Source organism: Mastigoproctus giganteus, chromosome 6, assembly GCF_048544385.1.
Source record: "Mastigoproctus giganteus isolate SK-2022 chromosome 6, ASM4854438v1, whole genome shotgun sequence".
In the NCBI taxonomy this organism is placed as follows: domain Eukaryota; kingdom Metazoa; phylum Arthropoda; class Arachnida; order Uropygi; family Thelyphonidae; genus Mastigoproctus; species Mastigoproctus giganteus.
In genome coordinates this window covers 24,032,361-24,049,712 of record NC_143580.1, presented here as the reverse complement: position 1 = coordinate 24,049,712, position 17,352 = coordinate 24,032,361, and the positions used below count along the sequence as shown (strand labels likewise).

The 17,352-nt window shown below is 37.9% G+C and overlaps 1 protein-coding gene across 2 annotated transcripts in view; it reads right to left on the bottom strand.

Moving 5' to 3' along the window:
* LOC150084099 (caskin-1-like) overlaps nt 1-17,352 on the bottom strand; it is a 258,960-nt gene that overhangs the window by 106,096 nt on the left and 135,512 nt on the right. The window lies entirely within an intron of this gene.

Genomic DNA, 17,352 nt, shown 5'->3' with positions numbered 1-17,352 from the left:
ATTGAATTGTCACATTTCAACAATACTCAACGGCAAGATCAGGTGATAACCATACTCGTCTGCTAATTAATATAAAGCTGATCGTAATCAAGTTAATATTAACTAGTCATCAAGTTGAATATAATTCATTTATGAATTGCCACATTTCAACAATGTTTAACATCAGTGTCACATGACAACAATAATTATCAGTTCGTCTGCCAATTAACGTTACCATGAAATGAGTATTTTTTCCTTTTTTTTTAACAAGCGCGTGCATATTAATTTCAAAATGAACGTAATTCATCTATGAATTGCCACATTTCAATAATATTCAACATAAGTGTCACATTTAAACAATAAACGTCAGTTCGTTTGCCAATTAACATTACCATGAAACTCGTTTTTCTTCCCTTTTTTTAACAATCCCGTGCACGTTAATTTCGAGATGAACGAGACACATGTATAAATTGTCACATTTCAACAATGTTTAACATCAGTGTCACATGAAAATGATAATCATCAGTTCGTCTGCCAATTAATATTACCATGAAATGAGTTTTCCTTCCATTTTTTTTTTTTTTTTTAACAAGCGCGTGCGTATTATTTTTAAGATGAACGTACTTCATCTATGAATTGTCACGTCACATTTCAACAATATTCAACGTCAGTGTCATGTTATAATGATAATCGTCAGTTCGTCTGCCAATTAACATTATCATGAAATGCGTTTTTCTTTTTTTTTAACAATCTCGTGCATGTTATTTTCAAGATGAACGTAATTCATCTACGAATTGCCACATTTCAACAATATTGAACATAAGTGTCACATTAAGACAATAAACGTAAATTCGTCTGCCAATTATTATTACCACGAAACACGTTTTTCTTCCTTTTTTTTTAACAATCACATACATGTTAATTTCAAGATGGATGTAATTCATCTACGAATTGCCACATTTTAACATAAGTGTCACATTAAAATAATAAACATCGGTTCGTCTGCCAATTAACATTACCATGAAACGCGTTTTTCTTATTTTTTTTAACAATCGCGTGCATGTTAATTTCAAGTGAACGCAATTTATGTATGAATTGCCACATTTCAATGTTTAACATCAGTGTCACATGAAAACGATAATTATCAATTCGTCTGCCAATTAACATTACCATGAAACGAATTTTTCTTCCTTTTTTTTTTTTTTTTTTTAACTAGCGCATGCATGTTATTTTTAAGATGAACGCAATTCATCTATGAATTGTCACATTTCAAAAATATTCAACATCAGTGTCACGTTATAGCAATAATCAACATTTCGTCTGCCAATTAACATTACCAATAAACATGTTTTTCTTTCTATTTTTAACAATCGCGTACATGTTAATTTCAAGATGAACGTAATTCATCTATGAATTGTCACATTTGAACAATATTCGCCACTGTCAAGTGAAAACGATGATTCCAAGTTCGTCTGCCATGTTTAACACTATACTAATTTTATCCGTTTTTTTTTTTTTTTTTTTTTTTTTTAACGCAAGTGGTCAGTCGACAAGCAGAAATACGATCCTTTTTGAGAAGTTCAAAAATATTTTGAAAATGGCAGCGTCCAAGGACAGAACAGATAGAAACACTTGAAAAGGTCAAGTTAAGCACAAAGTCAGGGTTAGCAGCAGAACAGCTACATGCGAATTTCCAATCTTTGCAACCATGCGCATGCGCAGCCACTGTATTTTACGGTTGTTTAAAGGATGAAAAATATTTCTGAAAGAGAAAAAAGCTCCCCTCTCCAGGACCATCTGAACCACATCGAGACGGGGTTTGAACCTAGGTTTTATCGATGCGGTGGGGCCAAACAACAACGTGGCCACTACAATACAATGGTTTAAAGAGAGCATCAGACAGATGACCCGAACAGGCGTCCTTCTGTCTGCTAAGCCTAAAAATGTCTCATTATCTATTCAGTTAACCAAGCTACATACAGGACCAGGTTACTAATGACCTAATACCATTGTCAAGAGCACATACTGCCATCTGGGGGACATCTGGTCACTAGGATACACACACAAAAGGGTTAACTTGTGAACATACACAAAGAGAATTTAAAGCCAGACGACATTGTTCCAATCAGGTCCATTACTGCGGGCAAAATTTAATTGTTACGTCAACCGAGAATGAATTAGTCGATGCCTCTGGCTGTTACCAAAAGACGCTATTGTTGGGACGGAGTGGTAATCGTCTGCAGTCGTGTAGACGGCCTAAGTTAAAAATCACATAAAAACTGAAGAAAGCTCTTTTAAAAATACACTACCTTACCAAAAGTATTGGGTCTTTTTTTTTTTTTTTTTTTTTCATTTGGTAGTTATTGGCGCATCGGCTTCTGTGGCCATATTGCACCTCCCAAGGTTTTTCTTGCAGTACTTTGATCCAAGCCCGAGGCGGGAATCGAACCCGCGACCTTTGGGTTGCCGGGCAGGTACTTTACCCACTCGGCTAGCCCGGTCGGCCACTACCTTACCAAAAGTATTGGGTCATTTCGTGGAAAGTGTGCATATACTTTTCGGGGAAGGGTAGTGTGACGTAATTTAGCGACATATCAAATAGCCTCAACCAATCTTCAGCTGAATATCTTTAAGTTGAAGTGCTAGAGATACCAGAAGGCGTGAAATCCAAGTCCGGTTGAATAACTCGATACCAATTTGATATCAAGTTACTTTCCACGCACATTGGCCTAACCGCACTATCTGTCGATGCTTCAGAAAATATGACGTCACACTGAACTAGGGGGGGGGGGAGTAGACCTAGTTATGTCACGGAACCCAATCTACGAAGAGATGTGCTTAAGTGTTCAAATTCGGTCGTTTGGTGCTCCGTATAATTGCTCATTGTGAACGGTCGGTAAGTGGCGATAGAGGAAGATGAAGAGCAATCCCATTACGTACAGAGGGGAAAGGGGGGGATAAGAGGGGTTGTTCTGACACTCTCCAGAGACTAGGGAACGTGGTTGTAATATCTGAAAGATAAGAACTCAACCGACACACGTCTGCAGATCTATTTGCGAATCTTCCATAAATGAGAAACGTTCGCATGCAAATAACCCATTTAAAATGGGGGGACCAACCCCCCGTCGTGTCTCCTCCCCCTCCCACAGTGAGTTAACGCGTGCAAGTAGGTCTACGTGATTTAGACATCCTGGGGTTGCCTAAATCGCGTACAGCGTTCAGTATCACAACTGATAACATTGGTGTCGAGGGTAAGTGCTCGAGGGTGGTGCACAGTCAGCAAGTTCGGGCCGTAACTACTAAAAACTTAATGCGGCGGGGATTTATGTATACCCTCGACACTCCTTAGAGCGTATATAAGTCGGAAGATATGAACGCAGTGATGTGGGCCGTTACTAAGCGCTACTCGCGCTAAAAGTGCGCTTGTGGAGAGCGGAGCATTTCCCCCACTCCACCCTCTTCACTTAGAGAACGCGCCCCTTTCGGATCTATTTTTAATTGTTGCTTAGAGGAGCCGAGGTCAGTAGGTAACCGAGATAAAATAAATAAAATAAATAAATTTTCTGTTTATACTCCGGCACGACAACCAAGTCAGTAGAGTTTACAATAAATCGTCAATACAAATATTTATCGTATTTAGTAGTCACGGGCTTGAACCCCGGTCCACTCAAGGAACGCGTGCTATGCACTGTCGCTCCTGACCACTGGGCTACGACAGTTCAATCGACGGTGGAAAGAAAATACGGGAATGTTCATTTTATAAATTTAATACATAGAGAAGGAAACAATTGCTAGATGCCATTATTCAACAAGAGGATGGAAAGTCAACTGCCTATATCACAATAAATACAAAACGACAAGGACAACTTTTATAAAAACTGCAGCCAGGGCCGTGCAAATGGGGGGAGGGGAGCATTGGATGCGCTGAACCAGGGCCTCAACATCAGTCTCAACATAAATAAATGATGCCCCTTTTGCATCTGTGCCCCAAATAACTTTGCACGGCCCTGACTGCAGAGCCACCTAATCAGCACCAGCAACAACACGCCATCTGGAGGGGGGGGATTTACAATTGGTCACGTGTTACGATTACGTCTTATTACCGCAATGTTAAAAGACAACTTTTTTTCCGGATCCACTCTTCTGCTCACCCTTGGACCGGCGCGAAAACGGGCGCTGGGTGCAAGGTCAGCCACCCTGTGCGTACAACAGGAAGGAGTGCATCGGACAACTTCCTGCCGTGAGAGAGCTCGTCACGGTCAGCTCCCACAAGGTTGTCCTGACTGCCCTTCGCCTGCTCCGCCACACGTCCGCCCTATTTCCGGCAAGGGTAGTCCACGCCTTCGTTGACAAGCTGGTGCCGATCGAAAAACCCAGTGATACCATTAGAGGGGGGCTCCTTCCACCCACCGCGCGAAATGAAACTCATCATTCATCAGATGACAAGTCTTACCTGCTCACCCACTGACCTCCATCACGTTGGAAAGCCACCTCCTCCTAATCTATTCGTAGCATCTCCGTTGTTGATCTATTTAAGGCCGTGCGAACCACATTAACAACCCCCCTACTAATTCATTTCATAAGAAGTCTTCTTAAAGAAATAAGTGACCCATTCAATTTGTAATGAGTTCTACGTTCATTTAATTTCCCCACCCCTGAGTTTGACCTAAACTAATTTGGATGTTTGCAGGATGAAAAACCCGTTTGTGGGATGAAAAACTAGGTAAAAATCAAGGTTAATTCGATGTATTTTTAGCTGGTTACTCTACAATAATATCACTTGAATGCTCAGTTAGAATCACCGTACTAACCTTTTTATGTATATGGTGTTTACAATTAAAATGCACTTGGGGGAAGGGACTATCTCGCTTATTTTTAGACTGAAAAATCTCTGAATTTAATGCTAAAAGAGGACTGAGTATTGCTGTACACTACACGACTTCTAAATTCAGTTTCTGCCTAATCAACTGCTTTTTTTATACGCAATGGGAAAGTTGTTCCCCTTCCTCGCCTCACAATGAAACTTAAACTCTTATGGCAACCTCACTAGAGTTGATACTTCGAGAAGCGAGGATTCTATTGAATAAGGGGCAAAGGGTGAGCCTTGTTCGCACGAGAAACCTCCATAAAGCACCGAATGAATGACAAATGAAAGAAGTGGAACAGAGTAAGAAGAAAATAGACGCCTTTTACGCAGTCAAACGTATCCACAAAAAAAACACTACCCCAGTAACGGTCCCCCTCACGTGCATCTAAGCACCCTGGCAACCCTCCAGAGACGCTACGATACAAATTGTTCGACTTGCCGGAGTTGCTTCCTTCTGCGGCACGTATCCCGTTACGAGAACTCCCACCTCCCTCTCCCCTCAGCAGACTTGGGGAACGTATAAAACAGTAGCTGGAACCACAGAGGAAACTTAGAACAGTGATGAGTACTTTAACAGCTGCGTAACTTTGTATTCTCGTGAGAACAGAGAGATTGCGCAAAAGGACAACAATAAAGCCCTTTTCTGGTCCCTATAAATAATTTGACAGATCCGGCAGATGGCATCACAATCGTGTATTGTAAATATAATTTAAATGAATAGCACTGAGCAGTTTGAATTGATTTTTTTTTTTCAAGGCCGGCAGATTTTTATCATTAAAATTAGTTATACACAATAGATGGCGCCACATAAAGTGCGTCCATAATCACCAAATAATCCCAATTAAATCAAAATACCATTCACTTTCTTTTTCTTTTTAATTCTTAAAGGCCATTCTGCTAAATTTTCCAAAGTGATAAACAGTTTAAAAATCTATAGTTACTTGTGATTTAATAATTTAAATATCATATACAACGTAATTAGAACATGGAATACAATAGATGGATGTTTAGCCAATTAATATCGCGCCATCTATAAAATTCGAACAGCATAGGACCTCATGAGGATCCTTGAGGGCCTCCTAAAGGAGAAATATACCTTCAGACACTTATCGTGCATTAATACATAAACAAAGTAGAGACAAAACAGCCTGTTTGTTTCAAAGCCAACAATAGCGGAAGCAAAAATTAGTCTGTTTCAGAGATATTAGCAGATGATGCAAAAAAAAAAAAAAAAAAGTGTTTCGGAGTAAACAATAGCAGACGATGCAAAAAAACAAACGTTTGTTTCAGAGCCAACAATATCAGACGATGCAAAAAAACCAGTCTATTTTTTGTTTCAAAGCCAACAATAACAGACGATGCAAAAAAAACCAGTATTTATTTCAGAGCCAACAATAACAGAAGATGCAAAAAAAACGGTCTATTTGTTTTAGAGCCAACAATAGCAGATGATGCAAAAAAAGTCTGTTTGTTTCAGAGTCAACAATAGCAAACGATGCAAAAAAAGTGTTTGTTTCGGAATCAACAATAGCAAACGATGAAAAATACCAGTCTGTTTCGGAGCCAACAATAGCACACGATGCAAAAAAAAGTGTTTCGGAGCCAACAATAGCACACGATGCAAAAAAAAGTGTTTCGGAGCCAACAATAGCACACGATGCAAAAAAAAGTGTTTCGGAGCCAACAATAGCAGACGATGCAAAAAAGTGTTTGTTTCGGAATCAACAATAGCAGACGATGAAAAATACCAGTCTGTTTCGGAGCCAACAATAGCGCACGATGAAAAATACCAGTCTGTTTCGGAGCCAACAATAGCAGACGATGCAAAAAAAAATGTTTCGGAGTCAACAATAGCAGGTGATGCAAAAAAAAGTGTTTCGGAGTCAACAACAGCAGACGATGCAAAAAAAGGGTTTCGGAGTCAACAACAGCAGACGATGCAAAAAAAAAATCTCTTTCAGAGCCAACAATAACAGAAGATGCACAAAAAAAAAAAAAAAAAAAAAAAACAGTATTTGTTTCAGAGCCAACAATAACAGAAGATGCAAAAGAAAAGTCTATTTGTTTTAGAGCAAACAATAGCAGATGATGCAAAAAAGTCTGTTTGTTTCGGAATCAACAATAGCAGACGATGAAAAATACCACTCTGTTTCGGAGTCAACAATAGCAAACGATGCAAAAAAAAAGTGTTTGTTTCGGAATCAACAATAGCAGACGATGAAAAATACCAGTCTGTTTCGGAGCCAACAATAGCACACGATGCAAAAAAAGTGTTTCAGAGCCAACAATAGCAGACGATGCAAGAAACAAATGTTTTTTCAGAGCCAACAATGGCAGACGATGCAAGAAACAAATGTTTTTTCAGAGCCAACAATGGCAGACGATGCAAGAAACAAATGTTTTTCAGAGCCAACAATGGCAGACGATGCAAAAAAAAACAAAAAAGTCTGTTTGCGCCAACAATAGCAGACGATTAAAAAAAAAAAGTGTCGTTTGTTACAGAAGCAACAATTAGCGAACGATGCAAATCGACAAATTGTACCATTCAGACACCAAATGAGATACTGTATACACTTCACGTTCAACATTGTTAAATTGAAATTTATTGCAACAAACGTTTTTTTATACATATTCTGCTGCTACGATGTGGAGGAAAACAAATATTTTCAGCACCTTCTCTGACTATTTGTCGTTAGCACAGAGCAGACGTACAAACTAAAAACACCATCGTTAGACTTCTGCGTCTTTTATGACTTCGAGTCAATACCTCTTTGCTACAATTCCCGGGGAAGTCTTACGACCAGCAGACGATGACAGAAAAACGTTTAAACTGTCGACACACAACTACACAATCGAACCCGCGAGTCGCTGGATGCCATTTCATCGCTGTTATCAACAAAAATGTTGGGCCGTGCGCCCCCTTGCCAACGCAGTCTCAAACGTAGCATACTCGTGACCTATTGTGTACTCTTTCCCCGTTCAAGAAATGGAAGAGAGCCGGGGGGAAAGAAAAGAAGGGGAGGAAGTTTTAACTGTGTCAACAAGCGCACATTTTTGAGAACTTCCTTCTGCACTTGCAGCCTGATAATACGCAACTTCCATATTGGAAGAGATAAAAGTTTTCCTTTTAAGTCTTTTTCTTTGTTTATTTTATAGACTTTTTTGAAAAGTCACATCGATTTTGATTGGATAAATGACAGACGGATTGAGTCAATGGGAGGAAAAATGTAAAACCTTAACTTTTTATTAGGCCTATCGCATCTGAATGCACGTGAAGTGGGTGAACCAGTGTTAATTTAAACAGATGGCAACAGATGTGTTGTCAAAGAACTGCGGATTATCAGACCCCGCCCTCTACTTCCGGTCGTTGAAGATTTATCATTTCTCTTGGTATAATTAAAGAAAGGGAAGAGTAATCTCTCTCTCTCTCTCCATGTCTTTCAGTGTTCTTTGTGTGTCACCCCAAACCCATGTGGGTTCGTATTACTCGTCCCCACAACCAGTTTTTTTTTTTTTTTTTCCCCTTTGGAGGAGGAGAGCAGAAGAATGCGGGGCCAGTTTATTGTTAGAAACGTGACAGAAGGATTGGCAATAATTCAAAGAAGGACCTTGCAACTTAATTGCCTCATAAATCATATCCCGATGTCTCCCAAAAGATTCTAAGAAAAATACTGGTTGCTAAACTTTTGAACAGGCAGTTTATCTTTAAACTGCATGCTCAAATTTTCATACAACTCTGCGCATTCCATTCCAGACCCACGATGTGTTTACATCACCTTTGGGTGAAAGTAAAACCAAACTGACCCACAAATACTCACTCGACAGCGATAAATGGGCATTCATACTCCGAGGGCCTCCTCTTAGGGTTCCATTGACGGTAACACGCCCTCTGCTATTATATTTGTCTCCCCATCTCCGCACTCTCATCCCCAAGGAGGAGGGGTCAGTTGTGTGGTGCAGCTGTCTAGACCTGGTTACGATAATTATTTACGATGTGTTAAAATCCTCAATGAAAACTGCAAATAAGTCACTAGACTACAGTTCGCGCATGCTCAGATGGAATTGAGAAATACGACGATAATCATATAGGTAAAATATCGACTATTCTTATGATGTAGAGGGCGTTATAGTAGCATATATGTTGTCTGTTGGTGTCCCAATTGAGTAATCATGATCATGGTTCACTTAAACCAGTGATATCCCACTCAAAATTTCGTGAAATTGTGTTTACAGTGATTATTACATGCGGACGGACGTACTGAAACTAACTATGATCTGACCTTTAAAAATATTGTGCAATATTATTTACTTATAAGTTACTCCCATAGTATTTCAGGACAGTGATCCCTTCTCTCCCCCCTCAGGGGTTGTATCTATTTTCCCGTATATTACGTTCTCCGCTACAACGTTCCTGTTTCTTTGTACTGAATACAACCAGAGATGGCTGTAGGTAGAACATTTCGAAAAATCGGCAGTTTTTCAGGGCAATGACCCCCTTCCATCCCTCTGCATGCCTACCTTCTTTGAATCTAACCATAAAACAAAATAAATATAATTTAATTCGCCAATTACTGAATTTAAAACCACAGTGGCTGTTCAAGCTTGATCAACCACTCCACAAATTAACTCTCTCGGAAGAAAATTTCAATAACCTGCAGAGAGAGAGAAGAGAGGAGGATGGTTCGTAATATGCTAAAGGAAACAGATGGGTAGGGGACCTTAAACGCTTCTCTCCACGTAAGAAAACTCTCTGGATGAGAGCACAATTAATCTAGATGTTTTCCAAGAAGGAAGACCACCAAGTGAGGTCCTCCCCGAAGAATAACTCAATGTTTAATTACTGCCAGCTACTAATAAGCAAAAGAAACGCGCATTTGGTGTGTGCACGTGCAGCAAGATTTTTTTTTCCGACAGATGGCGCTCGTGTTAAACCAGTTCTCACCTGGGAAAAAAAAATAAAAAATTATTATGGCAGTCAAAATAATTAAATAGTCCGCAGGGTAAAATAAGTCCCGGATCTGAACCCGAAAAGAGGAATAACGTCTGATTAATGGAGTAATTAAAAAGGCGCTAATTAATTCATTATCGTGATAATCACCCGTTCATTTTGCTAACAGCACGTGCCCAACCGCAGCGCCCTCTAGAAACATGAGAAAATAAATGACTCGCTTTTTTTTTGAAAATATAAAATGTCTGGAATTTCCTAAAAAAAATTTCTTTCTATATACAGTACTGTACGGTTCCTTGAATTCTAAAAAAAAAAATTCTTAAGAACTTCCACGGTCTGGTAAACAACCCCAGACAGGTGAGAGAAAAGTTAAATTTATTTTCTTAAAGATAAAGAGGACAATCGCTTCCTCGTTGGTGCAATTTTCTTAACACCCAATAAAAATTACGGAGAATGCGTTCATAAAATAAAAAAACACGCATTAGGACACTTGGGTAAGCATCCTGTTAAGATAGGGGGGTCCCTTCAGGTAATAAAGTCATCCGCATAGTAAACAACAGTCCCTTATCCCCCCCCCCACCATAAGTGCATAAGAGCAGAGTTCAAAATGATAGCTTCTTAATATCATAACTCTGGTATTGGTCCGCTGGGAGTTGCCGACTTTGAGGCACCCCGCCCATTCAGCAATCTCTCCTCCAGCGTTTATGATGACCTTACACCCGTCAATGAAAGATTATGCGAAAACAAATCTGTTTTCCAAGGGTCTTACGGATGAAGTGGAAAAATTTGATAGCTTTGACCTCCAAAGAGTTAAGCCTAAAAATTTTCAGATTCGTAAATAAAGCTTGAGTGGGCATCCACTCCTTAGAGGCGTGTTTAAGGGAGTGGCAGGGATTATCGGTAGGACAGATACATTACACTTAAATGCTAATAAAATCCTAAAAGGAGAAATATATATATATATATATTTGCACACTTTGTGCCACCAGTGGTCCCCTAGTGTTGAGGTGGGGAACCACCATTCCCAAATGTCTTCTGCATCCTTCAAATCATGTAAATTCTAATTCTGAATACGATCCCCAATGTTTCTTAGATTCTAAACTAGGAAACCGAATTTTAATTAAGACCAACTGCACACATGGGCGGAATAAGGGTTTGTGAAAACTGAAATAAGTTATCTCCCAATGTGGCAGAGGCAGCGAGTCTGGCTAAGTTCAAAATAGAGTTGGATGGGAACAGTGAGTATTGGGTATTAATTAATTAAATTATTTTACATGCTTATTCTGCATGTACATAACTAAAAATCGACCCGTGGTTAGGATAGCCCCTTATTCCACTCAGCCCCCTCATTGGTATAAACGTAAGGTAACTACTGATCACAAATCTGGTGTAATCAACATTCCTTTGTATTGAGTTACGCTTAACATTTTAAAATCGGCACTGTTCACTCAAAAAAAAAAAAAAAGAAGTATTTGTTTAGTCTTGTTTTTAAGCATAACAGAGGGGGTTGTGGGGGATGACGACGGCCCACAGAAACCAACCATTAATGCTAACAAATGAAAACGAAGCAGAACACATTTGGCAAACAGCGATCACGCGCTGAACTGCGTAGATTAGCAAACTTGGGTCTATCCACCCATTACAAACCTATGCGCCAGTCACGCGGCTCACTAAAGATGTCCCATACATCAAGAGAAGTGGCCCGGAAGGTTTAATGGGGTAATAATGACTTGCACGTCTTTCCATTAGTCGTGGTCGGATGACATTGGCTTCCAAAATGACATCGGATGAGTGGTGCACTGATGGCTTCCTTCTCAATACTGTTTTGGGTGCGTGCAAAAGCACCCCTGCAAGTCCCTCGAACAACCAAGAAAACAATAACCAATAAACCGAAGAATTCATTTATTATGTGATTTATAATTTATTCCCTCAGGAGAAGCGATATCCACACTATCATCGGCTACCTGTTTCGCCATCTGGCGGCCATTTTTAATAACTAAAACTTTGGACAGTTTGGTTAAATGTATCGGAACGATCTTCAAAATGAAAAAAAAAAATAATAATAATAAATAAATCTGATAACCCGAAGCCTGCCAAACCTTTATCGAAAACGAGTTGGTCATCACTTCAATTAGATGCTGCCAATATCGCAACCGGTTGTTAAATAAGTCATCTGTATGCACGACCCAGTTCCAGATTGGCAACGTAATGTATAACCTCTGCAGTACACAATCGAACTGGTTAAAAACCTATTAGGTCTTAGACATCTATGGCTGTTGTCTAAGCATTTTGGAATTAACCCTCGGGCCCCGCATTTTATATCAATCAAATCTAATCAGGAAAATAACTGCAGAAACCACTCGCAAAGAGCAGATATTTTAAACAAAAAAAAACATATTTTGGTAATTGCTTTGGCACGATCACTCATGTTTCATTAAATTCTGTTTTCATAAGATAAAAGAGAGAAAGAAAAAATAATTTATCACAACGCTGTCAGAAATTTAATGCATTTCTTAAAATCAGAAAAACAAACTTAATCTTACTGAAAGCAATATAATTACCAAAGTAAAACCGATATTCAAGCATAATTTTAATGATAAATGGAAAATGTCTATTTACCAAAAAAATAGGGCAAAAAATGCGCTTTTAAACAATAAAACGAACCACGAGCACGTCATATGACGTCAGAGATGAATAACAAATGAGGCACGTTCTTCTGATTGAAATCTACAATTCGTCACGTGCCGGCTGAGACCAGTTGTAGATTTCAATTTATTTCGTCTGCTATAAATGACACATTATTAGAATTAACAATACGTCACACGCTCTAGATTTCAATTTTTTTCGTCTGCTAGAAATTACACATTATTGAAATAAACAATTCAGAACAGTTTGAATTGTTTATTTCAATAATGTGTCACTTATAGCAGACGAAAAAAATTCAACGAGATGGTTAAAATCTACAATTCGCCACATGCCAGCTGAGATGAGTTGTACATTTCAATATTTTTCGTCTGCTATAAGTGACACATTATTGAAATAAACAATTCAACCCAGTTTGAATGGTTTGTTTCAATAATGTGTCATTTACAGCAGACGAAAAAAATTCAACGAGATGAATAACAAATGAGGCACGTTCTTCTGATTTATATCTACAGTTCATCAAGTGCGAGCTGAGAGGAGTTGTAGATTTTAATTTAGTTCGTTTGCTATAAATGACACATTATTGGAATAAATAATTAAACACGTGCTGTAAATTTCATTTTTTTCGTCTACTATAAATAACACATTATTGAAATAAACAATTCAGAGCAGTTTGAATTGTTTATTTCAATAATGTGTAATTTATAGTATACGAAAAAATTCAACGAGATGGTTGAAATCTGTTTAAAATCTACAATTCGTTACATGACAGCTGAGACGAGTTGTACATTTCATTTTTTTTTTCGTCTGCTATAAATGACAAATTATTGAAATAAACAATTCAAACCAGTCTGAGTTGTTTATTTCAATAATGTCATTTATATAGAAGACGAAAAACATTGGACAAGATGACTGATTCGTCACGTGCCAGCTGAGATAAGTTGTAGATTATTTTTTTTTCGTCTGCAATAAACAATTAAAATCAGTTTGAGTTGTTTATTTCAATAATGTCATTTATAGCAGACGAAAAACATTGGACGAGATGACTGATTCGTCACGTGCCAGCTGAGACAAGTTGTAGATTATTATTTTTTTTTCTGCTATAAATGACACATTATTTAAATAAACAATTCAAACCACTTTGAGTTATTTATTTCAATAATGTCATTTATAGAAGACGAAAAAAAATCGACGAGATGAATAACAAATGAGGCACGTTCTTCTGATATAAATCTACAATGTCACGTGCCAGCTGAGTCGAGTTGTAGATTTCAATTTATTTCGTCTGCTATAATTTACACATTATTGGAATTAATACGTCACGCGCTGTAAATTTCGAATTCTTTCGTCTACTATAAATGACACATTATTGAAATAAACAATTCACTCAGTTTGAATGATTTCAATAATGTGTCATTTATAGCAAACGAAAAAAAATTAGGGGGAAATTTTAGGCTTAACCATTGTTTATTATTGGATTAAGAAAATCATAATCGAATTAAACTTACCTATAAGTTTACGTGGCATAATTTCATCAGAAAATACGGTTGTACATCCAGGCTGCGTACAACTTCGTACACAACTGGGGTAGACTTGTTTACTGGCGCGTTTGGAAGTTGGACGAAAGACAGCACGTGCATTCACGGATAATTTCCTCACGGATCACCATGTTTGCGATTCCAGGAGATACAAATCTATCATCCAGAATTTTTTTTTTAACCTAAACGAGTCCAATGGTGTCCCATAAACAAAAGTCAGACAATACTTGAAGAGAGGGTGGACGAAGGGGGAAAGTTCTCTGGTGCGACCACCCGGGTACCTCTGGGTGTGGTAAACGCTACAGCACCTCAAACATTATTTGTCATCCACCATCCTGGTTAAAGAACGCTCCACATAATCTACATACATCACGTATTTGTGTGTGCAGGTGGGACTATCGTTCAATTTCGGCGTCCATCTAATACAAACGCACGTGTTTCCGAAGCTGAGTAAACCAAAATTTTACGTCTGCTGACAGCCTTCCAATGGTGGATATCCTGCATACGGGCGTGCCGATAATTAGCCTACGGCGACGCGCACGGAGCACAGCCAGTAACAGGACGCTTGGTACGGGACACACAGGGACACATTCCGGCAGTCACATGAATTGTGTACACTTCGGAGGGTGCTGCACACCACACAAGAAAAACTCAAGAATGACTGTAGTTTCGCAGAAGACCGCTGGGGGGAGTGATTATCTTTCCCAGGTGGCGAGGGACGAACCGGCAACGCAGCGGCTAGTCTCCCGTTTCTATACCTGAGTGCCCCTGGGACGTTTCCACTAACGACAGGTAAGGGGTGGTCGCTTTTGAAGAGATGGCGGGGGGGGGGAGAAAGTCGACATAAGACAGGTTTTTCTTTGGAAGGTGGATAACCTGACGTGTTCTGTTAACCGTGGAGTGGGATGTTTCAGGGCTATGTAGTCCAGGAATTAAAGGCTTAACTTTGCAACATATCCATAAACACTGCCTCCTTACAATTAGGCTTAACCACAGCCATCTGGAAATCGAATTCGAGGAGAAATTTTAATTAGGTGAACGACGGATGATTTCCGCGGTAACAATATCTTCTGCTCTCGTGAAATTTTCTTAAACACGGAAAACTAGCCAAATGAACAAGACGTAATAAGAAAAATATATACAGTAATCGTTTGGTACGAAAAGAAGAGAAACACAATTAATCGTTTGGTACAAAAAGAATAGAAACCCAATCGTTTGGTACGAAAAGAAGAGTAACCCGATCGTTTGGTACGAAAAGAAGAGTAACCCGATCGTTTGGTACGAAAAGAAGAGTAACCCAATCGTTTGGTACGAAAAGAAGAGAAACCCAATTAATCGTTTGGTACGAAAATAAGAGAAACCCAATTAATCGTTTGGTACGAAAAGAAGAGAAACCCAATTAATCGTTTGGTACGAAAAGAACAAAACAGAATTACTTCTTCGTACAAACTATTGATCGAAGAAGACATGTTTAAGGAGAGGAAAGCAGACTTTGGTTCCCCAAATTCTTAACTAATATTAAATAAATGCAAATTTATTTAAAAATTATTGTTGGCTTTTATTGAAAAAATAAGTAGTGAATAAACGAATACGTAATTTATTTAATTTTAATTAAATTTTTATTATAACCGATTTGGTTAATATCTGAAACAGTCGCGCCAATAATTCACAAAAATAACTGAATGAAAGAAAAAAAGAGTTTTTTTTTTTAGCCGATAGATGGAGCCAGAGTAAAACAGCCATAATACTATAGTACAGTACATTGTATTATAAGAAAAACTGCTGCTCAAACAACTTTCTCTTTAGCTGAAACTAAAATCAACATAAGAAGTGAGTCATCCTTTCTTAAGTGTCTTTCTTTCTGTTCTTTTTGTCATTCTGGGAAGAAACAGGGAACTTTATCCTCGAAGTGTTAGTTCAAAATTTGATTGTAATTTTTAAATGCATAAAATTATTCAATGTCATGGGTGCACTTCTGAAACGTGCACTGCAAAACGAAATCACGTAATTCGAATATAATGTTCCTATTAAAAATAAAGGAAAGGACAGTGGTTACGTCCTGTGCAAAAAAAAAAAAAAAATATAAAAGAATTATTTAATTAAAATAACGCAATTTAATCCTTAAAATCGGTTACAATTAACGAGGATTAATTCACTCCTTCGATATTGAATATACAAAAAAACAAAGCTTGGTTTCATCCTTAATAATCGATATTAATTGACAAGGATTAATAATCGTAAAAAAAAATAAAGGAATAATTTCATCCATAAAAATCAAATACATAATTGGCAAGGATTCATTCCTTTAACGTCGAGTATATATAAATTAAACAAGGATTAATTTACTTGGAAATCGAATACATAATTGACAAGGATTTATTCCTTTAAAATAGGGTATATAACAATTTTTTTTAAAAATTCGGCTATATATAAATTAAACAAGGATTGGATAAAAATTAGATATACATTAAACAAGGATTAAACAAGAACAAGAATTCGGTTTCATCGATAAAATTCAAATATATATTTGGCAAGGATTTATTCCTTTAAAATCGGATATAAATTAAAGGATTAATTTCCTTCAGAATCGAATACATAATTGAAAAGGATTTATTTCTTTAAAATCGGATATATAATTAACAAGGATTAATTTCCTTCAGAATCGAACACATAATTGACAAGGATGTATTCCTTTGAAATCGTATATACAATTAACAGGATTAATTTATTTCAGAATCGAATATATAACAGAAAAGGATTTACTTAATCCTTAAAAACGAAATATATAATTGCGATTCAGGATTATGTATAAGCAGGATTCTCTATAATTAACAAGGATTAACATTCATTAAATAATCCTTGTTATTTGCACATCATGCGAGAACAGACTGAACTCTCAAAGATTCATCTTTTAAGACACTTGAGTAAGAATAAACGCAAATGCGTATTCAAGAGGCTTTAAGGGGATGATTCGGTCAAGCCAACATGCCAACTGACCTCTCCCAAGTGACAAGTACGGTCGATCTGTTCCAAGAAACTGTGTTGCCAGGAAAAAAGAAAACAAAAAATGCATTAAGATAACGTATTGGTGGACATAAGAAAACCAGTCTTTCTCCTACACGGGGGTATTCAGACACGAAGTCAACAAACATGTTCTGATATGGGACAGACAGACACTGCAGGCAAGGAAAACCTGGTGATATTCCAGGCGCCGCACCTCAGAAGGAAATTAAGACATTTCAATTCCGGCAATGATGTTTAAATCCACAATTTCTCCCACTCTTAAGCACAAGACGTTATTGGTAGAGCCCTACTTTTCCCCAAAGAACCTTGTCAGCAAAGAGACCAACAAGAGCCTTAATTCTATGCAATTGTTT